The sequence below is a fragment of the Rattus norvegicus genome, chromosome 2 (genome assembly GCF_036323735.1).
Source record: "Rattus norvegicus strain BN/NHsdMcwi chromosome 2, GRCr8, whole genome shotgun sequence".
In the NCBI taxonomy this organism is placed as follows: domain Eukaryota; kingdom Metazoa; phylum Chordata; class Mammalia; order Rodentia; family Muridae; genus Rattus; species Rattus norvegicus.
This window is the reverse complement of record NC_086020.1, coordinates 142,056,343-142,073,911: the sequence shown is the minus strand read 5'-3', so window position 1 is coordinate 142,073,911 and position 17,569 is coordinate 142,056,343. Positions and strand designations below refer to the sequence as shown.

Here is a 17,569-nt window from a genome sequence, read left to right as displayed (position 1 = left end):
ACACAGATAGATGACCAAGGCCCATATACGGAAAAGCATAGGATTTGCACAAAACTACATCTGGTGTCCTCTTAGTCATCTCTAAATTACTCATGATCTCCAATACGATATCAGCACTGTATGCATAGTGATTCTACAGTACTTTCAAGGTATAATTCCAAGAAGTATGCTCAAGTTTAGTACAGATGATTTTTTTCCGAAATGTTTTGATTGATGATTGGTTGAATTCATGAATGTGAATCCTGCAGGTGCACATACAACAGAGTAGTATAAAAAATAATGGCTGGGTGGTAGTGGTGGCTCACACCTTTAATCCCTGCATAGGCAGGTGGATCTCTGTAAGTTCAAGGGCAGCCTGATCTAAGAGTGGGTTCCAAGACAGCCAAGGCTACACAGAATAACCTTGTCCCAAAAAATAGATAATGAAGGAGCCAGGGTTGGTATGACAAGCCTTTAGTCATAGCACTCAGGAGACGGAGACAGGAAGATCTCTGAATTGAAGGGGTGTATATTGTATATAGCACTTTTCTAGGATGCACAGTGTCTTGAGTCCAACCTTCACTACCTCAAACAAAAGTGATCAAAACAAAACTCACAGAGATCCAGGTGAGTTAGAAATTAAATGATACAGAGATAAGGCATATAAATAACAACTGCAAAGCATTAAAATAACTACACTCAAAACAGACAAAACAAACTTCCAAAAAAGTAGTTGGTCCCAGCACACAGATGGATCTATAGTGTATAAACTACCTAGATAAAGATTGACAAGTCAAAGAAGACTCAGTCAGGTATGTTCCAGTTGCAACCAAGAAGAGTTTTGGATGTAGCACAGAATCGTACGCTTGTAACACTGTGAAATGATGTGCCTGTGACTTGATTGCACTGTGAGATGCTGTGTGTGTGTGTGTGTGTGTGTGTGTGTGTGTGTGTGTGTGTGTGTGTGTGTGTGTGTGTGTGACTGTTCTATTGCTGTGAAGAGACCATGACCAAAAGAAAATCATTCAAATGATTCAGGGCTCAGAAACTTAGTCCATTATCATCCTGGCAGGGAGCATGGGGGTGAACAGGGAGCTGACAGCTACATTCTGATCTGTAGGCCACAGGAAGGAGAGACTCTGGGCCTAGCATGGACTTTTGAGACCCCAAACCCCACCCTTAATGACACACTTTCTCCAATAAGGGCACATATAATGCTTTCAAATTTACGGCCTTGGACTAAGCCTTCAAACATAAGAGCCTATGGGGGCTATTGTTATTCAAAGCACTGCAGTGTGGGACTTGATTGCACTGTGATACTACTGTCTGTGTGTGTGTGTTGTGTGTGTGTGTGTGTGTGTGTGTGTGTGTGTGTGTGTGTTTGAGAGAGAGAGAGAGAGAGAGAGAGAGAGAGAGAGAGAGTTGATCACATTGTTTTGGAGCATGGACTTCTGAGTATAGATCACAACCTCACTGACTTGTGCAATGTAGAAAGTTTGTATATACCTGAAACTTACCAGACCTAACACACATCTAGAGAACACTGAACAATAGTAGACTTCTTCTGTAATGTCTGGAACATACATTCTCCAGAATGACCCTCCATCAGGCCATTAACAACTTTTAGCAAACTGAAGGAAGAATAAAATGTTATAAAGAATTTCAAAATCTACAGATTACACAAACCAAACTAGTGTGGTAGTGAAGTTTGGAAAATGAGTACAATTCTTAAACATTGTAGGAGTCCCTTCAGTGGTCTTGAAAAAACTGAGGTAGTTTGTCCAACTGAGGCTATTGTAGGTGGGTGTGGTGATTAGGCTAGGTGTGTATATTACTTTCCCACAGCATACACTTCTGACCAACAGGTAGAAGTTAATATAAACAGAGTATCCCAAGAGTTATTTCCTGTGAGACAGAGTCAACATTGTTCTTTCATGTATAATGTCTCTTAAAACTTGTAATTAGTTATCTCCCTGTACAAAGCTTAAGTCCAAGTGGATCAAGGACCTCCACATCAAACCAGATAAACTCAAACTAATAAAAGAAAAAGTGGGGAAGAGTCTTGATCACATGGGCACTGGGGAGAATTTCCCGAACAAAACACCAATGGCTTATGCTCTAAGATCAAGAATCCACAAATGGGACCTCATAAAACTGCAAAGCTTCTGTAAGTCAAAAGACATTGTCATTAGGACAAAACCAACAGATCCTGAAAAGATCTTTACCAATCCTACATCTGATAGAGGGCTATTATCCAAAATATACAAAGAACTCAAAAAGTTAGACTCCAGAGAGCCAAATAACCCTATTAAAAAATGGGGTACAGAGCTAAACAAAGAATTCTCAATTAAAGAATATTGAATGGCTGAGAAATGCCTAAAGAAATGCTCAACACCCTTAGTCATCAGGGAAATGCACATCAAAACAACTCTGAGATTCCACCTCACGCCAGTCAGAATGTATAAGATCAAAAACTCAGGTGTCAACAGATGCTGGTGAGGATGAGGAAAAAGAGGAACCCTCCTCCATTGTTGGTGTGATTGCAAACTGGTACAACCACTCTGGAAATCAGTCTGGAGGTTCCTCAGAAAATTGGACATTGCACTACCTGAGGACCCAGCTATACCTCTCCTGGGCATATAACCAAAAGATGCTCCAACATACAACAAAGACACATGCTCCACTATGTTCATAGCAGCCTTATTTATAATAGCCAGAAGCTGGAAAGAACCCAGATGCCCTTCAACAGAGGAATGGATACCGAAAATGTGGTATATCTACACAATGGAGTACTACTCAGCTGTCAAAAACAATGACTTCATGAAATTCATAGGCAAATGAAATGAACTAGAAAATATTATCCTGAATGAGGTAACCCAATCACAAAAAAAAAAAAACCACACATGGTATGCATCCACTGATAAGTGGATATCAGCCCAAGAGTTTGGAGCAGAGACTGAAGGAAAGGCCATTCAGAGCCTGCCCCACCTGGGTATACAGCCCATATATATACAGGCCACCAAAACTAGGTAAGATTGATGAAGCTAAGAAGTGCATGCTGACAGGAGCTGGATATAGCTGTCTCCTGAGAAGCACAGTCAGAACATGTCAAATACAGAGGTGAATGCTAGCAGCAAACCATTGAACTGAGAACAGGATCCAGGTTGGAGGAATTAGAGAAAGGATTGAAAGAGCTGAAGGGGCTTGCAACCCCTTAAGAACAATAATGCCAACCAACCAGAGTTCCCAGGGACTAAACCACTACCCAAAGACTATACATGGACTGACGCATGGCTCCAACTCCATATGTAGCAGAGGATGGCCTTGTAGGGCTCCAATGGAAGGAGAAGTCCTTGGTCCTGCCAAGGCTGGACCCCCAATGTAGGGGAATGTGGGAGGGTAGTAAGGGGGCTGGATTGGGATGGGAACACCCTTATAGAAGAAGGGGAGGGTAATGGGATAGGGAGCTTATGTCCAGGAAACCGGGAAAGGGAATAACATTTGAAATGTAAATAAAAAAAATACCCAATAAAAGAAAAAATTGTAATTAAAGGTCTATGAAGGTACGGCAAAGAGCAATGTACAAGAGTTGTTTTAAAGATAGGTTTCATTATCAGGAAACTAAAAATATGTTAAACATGTGATACCTGCAAAATATAATGAAGAAGCCTTAGATACCAGCATGACCTGCAGGACTTAGATTTCATGTCAGACCATCCCAAACTGAACAAACTTCTAAATCAAGTGGATATCGTCATTGGAAATGCTCAGCTATGTTTTGTCAGGTAAAACAATAAGAATTTTAAGTCTCTTTTCGTACCACTAAGATCTTAGATTTCTCTGTTTTGCCAGTCATTAAAAGAGATGATGTGAGCTGGAGATAAGCGCTTCTCTTGCAGAGATCCAGTTCCCAGCACCCATGTGGTAGTTCAAACCATCTATAACTCCAGTTCTAGGGAACTGGTTATATTTGATCTTTGAAGTCACCAGGCATATCTGTTGTGCGTGTATATACACGAAGATAAAACATTCATACATATAAAGCAAACTAATCTATTCCTCTTGTGCATGTGTGTGTGCATGTATGTGTATGTGACTTGCTACCTCCTTTGAGACATTGTTCACTGTTTTACTGGCCAGGCCAGCTGGCTTGCACCCTTCTAAGGTTTCACTGTTTCCACCTCCCTTCTAGCAGCAGAATCTCTCTGGCTGTATATGGGTCCTGGAGATTCAAACTCAGGTGCTCAAGCTTATGAGGCAAGGATTTTACTCACTGGGCCTTTGTCCCACCTTCCTCATTTTTATAGCTCAGAATGGTATTTTGAAGTTAGACAGTTGAATAGTCACAGAAACAGAAAGATGAGCGAAAGGTGTTGTGCCTAGGACTATATACAGCTTTCTGATATGCAAATTAACCTCATGGGTAAATCAAAGAATCTTCTTTTTAAAGATTTGTCTATTTTACTTGTATGGGTGTTTTGCCTGTGTGCGTATACATGTGTACCTCATGCCAGCCTGGTGCCATGGATCCCCTGGAACTGGAGTTACAGACAGTTGTGAGCTGCCACGTGGGTGCTAGGAATTGAACTCAACCAGGTCCCCTAGAGGAACATCCAGTGCTCCTAACTGCTGAGCCACTTCTCCAGACCCAAATCAAAGAATCTTAATGTTATCTTCCTTAATGTGCGAAGACATCACAATTTGTTGGAAGAGCAGTATTAGAAGTGAACTTCCAGAGTACAGAGTTGAAATTAAATTGGCAGTACTGCTGGAGAAATATGCAAACAAAATAGTTTTATATTCTAAAATACTTTTTTTGAAATGTCATTTTTTGTAATAAAAATGGTGTCTTGATGCTAAGAAAAAAGATTCAGAATGTGTGTTACTTACAGTTTCTATTGTGATAAAAGACCATGACCAAAAACAGCTTGTGGGAGGAAAGGGTTTATGTCAGCTCAGCATTTCCACATCGAAAGAAGCCCATCATTAAAAAAAAGTCAAAGCAGGAATTCAAACCCGGAACCTGGAGACAGAAGCCGATGAAGGAAGGCCATGGAGGGGTGCTGTTCACTGGCTGGCTAGCCCATGGCTGGCTCAGCCTCCTTTTTAACACCCATAGAAAGCTGGAACCTCTTACATCAATCACCAGCCAAGAAAATGCCCTACAGACTTTCATAAAGGCCAGTCCTATGGAGTCATTTTCTGGATTAAGACTCCTTCTTCCCATATGACCCTAGCTTGTGTCAAACTGACATGAAAAGTAGCCAGCACAGCACGTCTGGCATAGCTTCATGTCTTTCGCTGCAGTCTTCTGTTTGCACACACACAGTGGAGGCAGTTGTTCAGTGCCATGTGTAGCCTTTACCCCTCTGCCTCTTGAAGAAGTCTTCCTCCCTGTAGAAACTCCTATTGCTGTCAGAGTTACATGCAGATCCTTATGGTCAGTGTCTTCTCCACAAGCAGACTGACTCCTAGCACCCAGAGCAAGGGGACCAGGATTCCTGACACCGACTTGGGGAGGCCAAGGTGATGCATCATTTCCAAAATGTAGGCAACACCAAGTCAAAGTCAGGTAGTATAGTGCCCCTAAAGGTCCAGGAATATAAGTTACACTGGCGTTTGATAAAATCCTCCTAAGGAAAAGATGAAGAAAGACGCAGTTCACAGGTCCACACTCCCTATCCGGCTGTTCTTGCCCCTGGCCTATTTTACTTCTCAAATACACCCAGCATTATTTTTTTTGCTCAAATTTGAATATTGATATTCAAATATGAGATTATATTTTCAACCCTACATATTACACGCTCGGTCCTCATTCTAGTTTAAGGAAATGATGATTGTCCTTGCCAGTGCAGATGTGGGGTATTAAATTCTCCATTAGATTTCAACTCTAATAGTACAGGTGGCCATGCCTTAACATACATCAGGTTTTATGATTTTTTTTGCCTTATTTTGTTTTCTCTTGTTGTTTTTTAAGACCAGGTTTCTCTATGTAGCCCTGGCTGTCCTGGAACTCACACTGTAGACCAGGCTGGCCTTGAACTCAGAGATCTACCTACCTCTCTCTTCTGAATGCTGGGATTTAAGGCATGTGCCACCATGCTCAGCTGAGTTTTATATTGTTAATGGATTGCTCATGACCTGTTGGTTGGGATTTGTGTTTGTGTGATTTAAAGGAAGTTATTTAGTGACCGTGTATAGCCACAGCAGGCAGTTGATAAATAGGTGTTATTCTGGGTCTTGAGTATATAACCCAATAATTACTTGTACAAGAAAGTAGTCTTGCCATAGCAAGCAGCAGTTCGGGCTTTTTTCCCCTTTGCTAATGAGAGAAGAGGCTCTCGACACTGCATTTTACAGAAAAGCACCAGATCTGTTTACCTTGTTGAAATTCAGGTTGCTGTATTTCGGTATTGGTTCTTTGGTTTTGGCAGCACTTCTGAAGTGTCTGTTCACTCCCTCAGTGGATGAATGCTGGTGTTGACACCACCTAACAAGCAGGGATTATGTGTTTACAGAAGAAGTAATATGATAGGTCAGGTCTTGGAGGCACTTCTCAAGAGCTTGCATGTAATGAGTAGCTGGCAGGGAGGGTGGAGCTGACACTCTGGAGGCCTTGTTGACACCTGCCTCTCTTCTCCAAAGCTGCTCTGTCCTCATGTGGGGAATAATAGTAGAATAAAGCTGCTTTTCTGTCTCATTTTTCTTGCTAATTTACACATTCAAGCCATTTTTTGTTTGCTGCCTTGATTTGCTATTCCCTTTTGTCAAGGCACTGCTCTCTTTCTTGCCTCGGGCCTATGAACTAATTTGAGCTTCTATAATTACTTCATGTTTTACACCTGTCTGCATATCATGCACCCCCTTCCTCTGCACTTAAACTACATATTTCTTTGCAGAAAAGCTGGATTTTATATACAAGAACTCCTTGGGTTCTCCCCTCAGAGGCGTAGGGAAGAAACACAATGAAACTGTTGCCATGCCTTCATGTGCAGCGTGGCTGACCTGCACAGTTCATGAAGGACAAATGGACGCTGTCTATTCAGACAGCTTGTGTTAAGATGTTGTGGAGCAGAGAGGCTGAGCTTTGTCCTCGTGAATGAAGCCATGGTTGTAGTCATTTTAGAATCATTAAGGCTCTGAATGCAGCGTCTTGCCCTGCAGTGTGTGCTCTGTGGCCACCCTCCGCTTTAATAACAGCTGATTAAATTTGGGTCAAGAGCACTCTGAAGAGCATTACAATGAAGAAACTGTTGTAAAAGTTACCTGTTTTAAAAAGGCAATTGATTAGATGTTTAACTTAAGTGACAGCTGCAATTCATTTCCCGTTCTTGGTGCCGTCCTGCAGCTCGGCCACCTTTTATAATTTGGACTTCATTCTTAAGAACACTTGAATAACCGAGGGTTGCTTTCCACTCGAGCCTGCTCCAATCCAATTAGGAGTTTAACAAGGGTCAAATTAAGGAGACTTTACACTCCATATTTGCATCATTAGCCATAAGACTGGTAGGTGAGCATGTGACTGTGTGTCAGGGACCAGGGGAAAGGCTGTAGTATCGGACAGACCAAGGCTGTCATCCAGTGTGTGCTCTGCCCCTGGGCTGATGGAACTCAGCAGGCTAGCAATAGTGTTCCTTGTCAGGGGCTGGTGTGCAGTTGTTGGGAGAACAGGCCTCGCTGGACTGATGAAGATTGTGTTTTGTGCGGCTCTCTCCCCCTCTGGCAGACTGTTGTGATTGGGCAGGCTGCTGGGAAGGCAGGAAGTTGAAACCTCTTGAGCACTCATTATTTTTGATGAGCTGACAACTATCTTGGCTCCTTTTCTCTCTACCTGCTCCTTCCTGCCTTTTTTTTTTTTTGAAACATAATTTTTAGTTCTGTAAAACATTATCATAGGACATGAAAATGCAAGATTTTAGAGTTAGTGTTGTAGCGGTCTTGTAAAAATCATTTCTTTGCCATTTGAAAGCAGAGTTCATAAGGGTATTTTCAAACTTTGCCTTACTGAGGATAGCATTTCTGGCCCCCATTTTCTGACTATTTCATCAAATTATGTTTGTAGTTGTTAATGTGCATCAGCCACATTATGTCACTATGCAGAGAAAATGACCTGTTTCAAAAAATGAAAGAATGAAAGAGAGAGAGAGAGAGAGAGAGAGAGAGAGAGAGAGAGAGAGAGGAGAATGGGATTCTGCTCAGCAGTGCCTGCATGCATGGAATATTGCGGGGACTGCTGGCGTGCCCATGAGCAGTGCTTTGTGCCCGAATACAAAGTAAAGACTTATCTAAAAATAACACTTCCATTGTTCCGTTCTTACCTCCTCAACCCATTAACAGGTGCTTTAGTATCATGAGAGTTTTCACAGTCTAATCCCCTTTCAGAAGCTTTTCAGAATAAAAGCCCTAAATGGTCCTCAGTATTAATTTGATGTGACTTCTGTACAATGTGATTTCAAGCTCTCAGAAGCGCGGTTTTCACCGCTTACCCTTTTTCAGTGTAGCGGAGTGTGGAAAACTCGGGCTACCACATAGCGGAGTCTTGAATGTGAAGCATTTTGTTGTTTGCTTACATTGTTTTCCAGCTTACAAAGAAGGATCGTCTCTGTAATATGACTGTTACTCCTCAAAAATGTTATTTTGGTAGTACACTTTAAAATGTGTTCTTAATGTTGATATTTTTCAAAGTCATCACACGAGTCTTGCATTTGCCAAGAATTAGGAGGCCTGATGAAGTCCGCGTGGCACAGAGCCATCGGGGGTGGTGATGTGATGCCCTTACTTCTCTGTACCACGGCAGTTTCACACCCAAGAGCTTCCAGTGCTGTCGTCTCACCGTGTCAGGGACCCTCCACCTCACGGCCAACGGACGAGGATCTGAGTGAGGGAAAGAATGAAACTCGAGTCACTGCTGTCTTCACAGGCACTGGTCTGATCTCATGATTCAGTCTTCTTACACATTTCAGCAAGTAAAAGATTGGGGAAATGTTTCCACGTGACAGTCATCACAACAAAGCTTTAGGCTTAGCTACATAGAAATTCTGCAAACTAGCACAGTACCTGTGACCTTTACAAAAAGAATGAGTTCCACTGGCTGATAAGCAGAGCTCAGAGCAAGGGCCTAGAGAGGAATAGTTTGTATAAGCTTATGGATAGAATCTATTCGTAGAGGGTGCAAAGGACACAGTACCTCTTTCATAAGGGTGGGTTCTGTTTGCTGAGAGACAAAGCTCAGTATTAGGGCCTAAACAATGTTTAGGATATTGGGGGTGGGGCGGGGGTGGGTGGAGTCTGGCTTCTAACAGAATAGCAAAGTATCACCTTGTTGTTTGATCACTTTCACTGAGGCATTCCAGGTGACCTGTGTCAGTCATTTCCTTCTGTTGACTAAAATGGGCCCCATGATTGCAGTCCTGGTTTCTCCACTGCTTACTCTTAGTTATGCTTCCTACAACCTTTCCCTGAGTTTTGTTGCTTTATGTACACATCTGCCTTCTGATGCACTAATATCAGGCAAACATAAACCTTATTGTCTACAATGACTCTGTGCATCCTGTGCCAAATTCTACTTCCTAGCTGTGTTATCCATCAACCTTGCTTCCAGAATGCAAACAAAACCCTGTTCTTTGGATTCTGTACTCCATCACTAATTGTCAGTATTTGTGTTCTCCATAGAATGGACAGCTTTGTGGGTGGGTGTGCATGCATGTAAGCATCTTTCTATGGGCAGAAAGTAGTCTGTTTTTAACAAATACCTTGAACATTTCAGTTATGAAGCCAGGGACCAAGCCAGTAATGAGGAAAACTTGTATCCTGCCCTCTGGAACAGTGGAGTTTAGAGTCAGACCAAAATCAAGTAAGCACACAACTTGGTGTTCATGTGCAACTTTGAGGGAGAGCACAGTTGCTCTGAGCAACTAGCAGGGATGCCCTTCCTGAAGAACCTATTTTAAGCTCACCTGACAAAGGAACCTCACTATTAACATGCCTGATTTCTTTCTAAATAACTGCATAGGGCTTTGACACTGACAGCCCTGACAGTACATTAACAGAGGAGGGTAACAGAAGGTATCTACAAAGAGTCACCAGTGATGACTATACATAGTTCCAGTGGGAAATTCATGGCGGATGCAAGAGGTCTTCATGGACAGGCCAAAAGAATCATGAATTCCAAAACTTTGCCCCCTTTTCTTACAATTTCTCTGGGTTTTATTCCATAATTGATCTGTGTACCATGTTGGAAGTAGATAAGAATCTTTTAGTCTTAAATCAACGTCATGCTGGAGTCAGTTCCCTAGATTGGTGAGTTACACATTAAGTGCTATCTACTGCAGAGGGAAACTTAGGATCAGAAAGCTATCAGTGCTTCATAGAAGTGCCATCTGCCCCACCCAAGGACATTTCATACCTTGCTATACCCAGAGACTGTGCAGAAGACTTGTGCTTAAAAATAAGAATTGGAGGACATTTATGAATTCTCATAGGTTCTCTTCATTCCTCTGAGTGATCTAAGAACGAAGGCTGGAGAACGTGAAGTAGAACTTTTGTAATTAAGTGTTATGGGCATCTGATACCATTGAAGCTTGGTTTCTGGGTGTGTAAACCTTAGCTGATTATATCAGCTACCTTTAAGCTAGCAATAACAACTTACCACAACTTAAGTGATGCCCTGCCCTATTTTTTCGCTTTGCTTTTATTTTGAGATGGTTCAGTAGTGGCTGGGGAGAGGGGGGCATCGTTTCTCAATGTAGCCCTGGCTGTGCTGCACCTCACTCTGTAAACCAGGCTGGACGTGAACTCAGAGATCCACCCGTCTCTGCCTCCCAAGTGCCGCCACCACCCGACCTGTTGTTTCCCTTTTGTAAATGATTGTTTTCTGCATAGAGACTTGAACTACCTGGTAGATATTTTAATGCGATTCTAGACAGTATACATTGAGGATATATTTTTGACTACACATTAGTCAAAGACTTACACTATGTAAGTCTTTTTCACTTCATAATTAATAAAATTTTGTATTCCTTTCAAAAACCAATACTTTATTAATTATGATCTCTCTGTGTAGTTCTATTCTCGCTGTCCTGGAGCTTGCTATGAGGACCAGGCTGGCCTAGAACTCACTGAGATCTTTCTGCCTCTGCCTCTCTGCCTCTCTGCCTCTGCCTCTGCCTCTGCCTCTGTCTCTGCCTCTGCCTCTGCCTCTCTGCCTCTCTGCCTCTCTGCCTCTCTGCCTCTCTCTCTGCCTCTCTGCCTCTCTGCCTCTCTCTCTGCCTCTCTGCCTCTGCCTCTGCCTCTGCCTTCTGAATGCTGGAATTAAAGACATCTGCCAGAACTCTTGGCAATATTTGTATTTAATTTTGAAAATGTAGACAATAGTGCCAGGTGTGGTGGTATATGCCTTTAATCCCTGACTCAGGAGTCAGGGCCAGTCTGATCCATATACTGAGTTCTAGGTCAGCCAAGGCTGCATGACGAGACTGTTCTCAAAAACAACAAGGAAACAGCAACAACAACAGCAAGAACAAAATGTAGCTATCCACAATAGTATAGAATGAAAATTAATCAGTTAGACTAATTAAAAGTTAGTGGCATAATCTCTAGGAGTCTGTATCCATAGGAAGGCAGATACGTTTGTGTAGGTGACAGCAATTATCTTATAACCCATCCACTCAGTGTTTTCACAGGTGTGCATAGAGAGTAACGTATTAGCTGTATTGTTATCAGGAATACAAACAGGGCCACAGGGAGGAGGAAACCATATTCTGATGTTGTGGCTGTATTATACCAGTCAGTTAAATCTTTGATTAGACTTTTCTGCTAGGTGTTTAAAACCATGGGGATGGTTTTAAATTCCATTTTCTTTAAAAAGAAATTCACCTTTTCTTTTTATCAGTTTTGAAGGTAAGATTCTCAGAGGTCACTTAGATGTGTGTGTGTGTGTGTGTGTGTGTGTGTGTGTGTGTGTGTGTGTGTGTGAGTTGTCCTATCTGTGGAGAATGAGTCAAAGGCCTTGCATGACTATGGCTTCACTTGGAAGTATTGACAACACTGATTTTGTAGTTGATTCTCCTTTTAGTTGAATAGACACGGGTTAGAATCTACCTGGAAGGTATCCATAACCTCCTTATGGGGGACATGAGGCTGACAAGAGCAACAGGACATTTTGAGGGTTTCCCCAAAGTCCTTGGGACCTAGTTGACTTTGGAGGTCAAGGGGCAAAATATTGTCCCTTTTAATCTCTGACGTTTCTACTTATACATCTAATGGATAAACCAAACTTATCCACTTCTAGGCTCCTAGTTTCCTTTTCTCTTGTTGCTCACTTGTTTGTTTGATTTTTTAAAATAAAGTTCTCTAAATTTCTGTGGATCCAATTTTTAAATAGAAACCTAATAATTTTGGCTACTCCTTTCTTACTACATAATATTCAAACAACAATGAAATCACCTACATGTACTTCTCAGAACTTGTACCCTGTGAAGCAACAGATGGCTGCAGTGTGGCTCACAGGGCTATAAATTAGAACTGGCTGCAGAGTTCAGGTTTGCCTATTTCTCACTTCTATGACCACTGCGTAAGAAGGTCTGGAGACCGGAGATGTGATACATTCAAGAATTTTAAAGGTTTTGTAGTATATTAAGTTAGTGTATGGGTCAGGATACTAACAGGAATCAGAATGGAGAAGGCAATACTCAGTTTTGAAGGAGATTATAATCTATATGCAGGACTTGGCAGTTTACTATCAGGCAGGGAAACTGATACTTACTCTTAGGCTGGAGATGTGGCTCAATGGGTGAGATGTTTACTCATGAAAGCCACCAGTGGTGGCGCACAACAGTAGGATTTGCTGAAGGAGACAGAGGCAGGAGGATCATGAGTTCGAGGCCAGCCTGGGCTACACATTTTGGGAGCTGGAGAGATGGCTCCTCAGTTAAGAGCATTGACTGCTCTTCCATTGAATTTCGAGTTCAATTCCCAGCAACCACATGGTGACTCACAACCATCTGATGCCCTCTTCGGGTGTGTCTGACAGCTACAGTGTAGTGTACTCATATAAAATAAATAAACCTTAAAAAAAAAAGACCATTACAACCTAAGTTCAGAACAGCAGCACCCACATAAAAAGGCACACATGCATGTGTAAGCCTAGCTCTTAGGGTTGGTTCAGGAAGATCTCAGGGACTCATCTGAGATCCGGTTAGAGCAATGAGTTCCATGCAGTGGGAAACGCCATCTGTAAAATAAGATGAAAACACGAGAGGAGGCAGGAGCACAGGCCCTGTCATGTGTAAACATGTGTCTACACAGTAAATACACATAGACGAGGTATTAAAAGGTAATGCAAACAACTACAAGTGTCCACTACAAGTGTCCAATTTGAAGTGTCCCCTTACTAAAGTTTTCCTTGTGGCTAGGACGATGACAGAGATTAAATTTGGGATCGCTTCCATCGAAGAACACAGTCTACCAGGAAGTTGTAGCCCCAACCCTAATCATTTTTTTTCTGTTTTTGTTTTTACTTTCCATGCAAACACCTGATATTTATATAGCCTTTGTTTCTTTGTGTAAAATCTTTGTAACTGTTAGTAGTGGAATAAAAATACCAAGGTAGAGAGGATTCACTCAGACTTACTCTCCCAAAAATATCTTAGCCCCCACCCCTGTTTATGCATGATAGAAATGAAATGGTCCTAGATGTAGGCAGACATTAAAAAACAAACATCAATTTCCCATACAATGCTTGTCAGCCTCACTCTGGTTTTGAATTGTCAGTGAGAGCATATGATTTTGCTCTTATTTTCCAGCATGCTAGTTTCATGCCAAATACCCTATAACACGAGAGAATTTGAACACACACAGTTGCCCAGTAGCAATTAAAGTCTTGGCTAGGTTGAATGTTATTTACAGAAGGCTGCCTAAAGGTTAAGGAGAACGTTCATTTCTAAATACTCTGGACTCTCAAAAGCAGGCACTGTGGCCTCTGAGATGGTCTCTCTTTCAGGTTACACTCAGTAGACCACACAGACATGAAGCACAGCCCCATAATCCCAGCCCTTGAGCTTCTAAAGGAAGTGAGAGGACGGGGAAGAAAGAGGAGGATAGGGAAGGAGGAGCAGGGAGACTTTATACATATACATATAATATACATATACATATACATGTACATATACATATACAGATGAGATTTACAGGCTTGAGTCAGCTCTAGAGGTCACCTGCTCTCCACAGTTGGTTTATAAATCAAAACCTCTCATTTTGGGGCTGCTATTCCATCTCTCCCAGTAAGTGATTGCTTTGTTTATTAGTAGCCTGGTCTCTGGGAGTGCCTAGCAGGCCAGCCCCTGTCTTGGTCTCCTGGGCTCTCACTCCTGTGGTGACATCTCGGCTTTACTTCTGCTCCCATCACACCCCAACCCTTGGCATTTTTAATTCCAGTTCCTTATAGAGCTCATGGTCAAGCTAGAGCAGGGCTCTTGATCAGCCATTGTCTCGGCCTAGCCTGTCCTGCAGTCACTCTGAAGAACAGAGTCTATGAGAAGGCAGCTGTAAGCTTCCTGCTGCTATCTCCTTGCAGGACTGATGTTTGTAAATTGTGCTTTCAGTAAGTAAGCCTTGGAACTCAGTGTCAGGATGCCATGGAAGACATCAGTCCTTACCTAGAACAGTGAGTGCTCTCTTTGGGAAATCCCTGGCGTGCATTTATTTCTAGCTTTTGTCTTGGGAATAATTATCCTGGACTGCCTTGTTTTTATCTTTTTCACTTTGTGCTGAAGTTATCAGTTCTTTTCCTACCTGCCCATTGGGTGTTTGCACATCGGTGCTACACACAGGGACTTTCAGTAACTCTACAGTGTTCTGTTGTTTCTTTGTTAATTATCAGCCTCATATCTTGATCCATTTTGAGCTTTCTGTTAGTATTTGTAACAGAATTCTACATAATCAAAAAGTAGATATAAATCATATAAAACTTCTAACACATTCAGGGACACATTAAAGTTTTCAGCTTGTTTTCAGTTAAATAGGAACCTTTTTAAAACATTGAACAGTAATTTTAAAGTATTAACCCATTACATTGTTCTGTATTTATGTAATATGTCATCCAGCTATTTTTAAAAATATTTAAGATTCCTACGGGGCTTAGAAATACCTTTCAAATAAGTTTTGACATTTGGACAAATTTCATTATACAAAAATCATTTGTACATAACTTTGTAACAGATTCTTGTTCTGAGAAAGGTTTACATAATGAAGTTAATGCTTGTTTTAAATGGTTTGGCCTTACTCTCTTCCTAAAACAGCAGCCTGCACCCGTAACTGCTTAGGAAGTATTTTTCTTTCCTGAGGCTCGGCTTTTTACCTCTCCGTTAAAAGAGAAAGAAACTGACATGAGCTTTATATAAAAGCACCCTTAGGGGTAGACAGTGAGAGAAGGCTGCAGGATTTTATAGCAGACAAAATGTCGCTTGCATTTTGCTGGTCAGTAGTTTGATATGCTTGTTTGCTGATGTGAAATGACGAGGGCTTACAAAACAAGGTTTTGTTTTTTAGCTGCCTGTGGACCTACTGGGGCCTAACAGAACCTAGTCAGCAGGTCATTAACTCTGGAGAAAACAGCTTGCATTAATATGCTCTAATCCGGTATAATTAGTCAAATTACTGCACGCCGACCAGCTTGTCATGTGTTGTCAGACTTGGCTTGCACACTAGATTGCCTGGGTCCCTCTGGAATGCCACCCTCAATCAAGGAAAACTGCTCATTTGTAGTGGTCTTGAACTCTGGAGAGAAAAGCCCCTCTGCAGTGGTCAGAGAGAAACTTAGCTAACTCTTAAAGTTCAATTACTGTTTCAGCAAAATAATGTATATGTTTTGGTGGTTGAAATAGAAGCCTGTTATATCTACAGGCGTGTTTCCGAAGCACATCTATGTAAGCTAACAGTAATTCATATCTGCACCCAAAGAGATCTTAAATAAATCATTGCCAGTCAACCAGCTACATTCCTGTGTTGGAGTGTGTTTGTGTATGTTTGTGTATGTGTGGGTTATTTTCCAGGAGGGTGAGAGGTTATTAAACTCTAAAAGGGCCACATTAGCATAAATTTACAAGCGCTCTTGTTCTGGAGGCATGATAAAAACCAGTGTTACCTTTGCATTAACATTGACTCGCTTGTTGTGCTTTTGGCAATGACAGATAAGTCAGCGTAATTCCCCATTGCAACACAAATGATGCTCTAGATTCCAAACGCATCCTGAAGATGTCACTGACAATAATCTTCAAAGAGCGGCCAGTGAGAGTGGGCTGTGTGTTTGTAGGATGATATACTGCAAATGACAGGAAGAATTATGTGAGTGGAGACGAATCTGTAACATATTATTAAGCAATTTCACGAGAATAACAGGGATAAAAGGATAATGGATGAGGGTGTCATTATTACCTTCATGTAGTGGGAAAGCAAAGGCAAAGGTAGAGAGACAAGATTAATTGAGGAAGGCCGAAGCGCTCATTGCTCATCAGATCCTTTGTGCTCCCTGCTTCTGAAATTCCAGACCAGAGAAAAGGTGCCCAGGCTGCACTGATGTGCCTGGCAATGAGGACTGCAGGCTGACAAGGCGCTTTTTAGTCACCTCTCTTGCTGTCTAAAAAAGCACATTTAAATGTTCTGAGGCACCACAGCAATCTGCCGAGCAGTGTGTCTCTCTGTGTGTGCCACCTTTCACTGTTAGTCATGCTTCTAAACTCAGAAATGATACAATTTCCATGCTTTGTCAAGCATGCTCTTTTAAATTTTGAAATTCAAATTTGTTTATAAAGTATTTGAAAATCTGCAACTACATTTTACTATTTTGAGAGCATAAAAGATAAAACAAAATTTGTCATTGGTTTTGTCGATATTCTAAGTTGTATCCCATTTATGTGGCATTGTAAATAACAACTAGGCCCTCTAGGAATAGTCTTTAGTTTGGGTTTTTTGTTGTGGTTGTGTTTTGGTTTCACTGCTGTGGATTGAACCTAGGGCCTCTCATGCACGCCCAGCACTCGACTGAGCACCACAGCAGCCTCTAGACTGTCTTCTTATGTACTCGTGAGCACATCAGCACCGTATAACTTACCACATTTCATCCTTAGCAGTCATCTCACTGGGCAGAGAGGACTCCTATTTCAGTCGTAGAAACAGGAAAACTATGGAACAGAAGATGAAATGGGTTTTCCAAGAGTTTTCACAGTGAGTGGTGCTTCTAAGAATAAATCCATCTCCAGACACATCGTCCTACTTACATTTAATTTACATTTTTAAATATGTGTTATGATTATTTGCAGATGTGTTTTAGTTATCTTGAAACTCCTCACTAAAGAAGCATCCTTGGGTTTGGTATGGTGTGAGTGAAAAGATACTAGCATTTGTAGGTGGTTAAGACTACGTGTTCGGCACTTGGAATATCAGCATTTTGACGTCACAAAGGAGGGATCTAAAATGCAGAGCCACGTGTCATTTGTCTGAGCTCACAGCTGGAAGTGGAGAAAATTTAAACCTAAATTTTCTTGGCTCCAAAGCTCATAGGATTTTATTGATTCAGTTTTGGGTTTTGTTTGTT

General features: G+C 41.6%; 1 protein-coding gene and 1 long non-coding RNA gene across 9 annotated transcripts in view; one reads left to right on the top strand and one right to left on the bottom strand.

The window, feature by feature from the left end:
* Nbea (neurobeachin) overlaps positions 1 to 17,569 on the top strand; it is a 559,026-nt gene that overhangs the window by 415,261 nt on the left and 126,196 nt on the right. The window lies entirely within an intron of this gene.
* LOC102552834 (uncharacterized) lies at positions 8,590 to 17,420 on the bottom strand. Its single transcript, XR_005501479.2, has 3 exons — positions 17,253 to 17,420; positions 17,087 to 17,156; positions 8,590 to 8,853 (listed from the first exon to the last, which is right to left on the bottom strand). It is a non-coding gene; the product is annotated as an uncharacterized LOC102552834 (long non-coding RNA).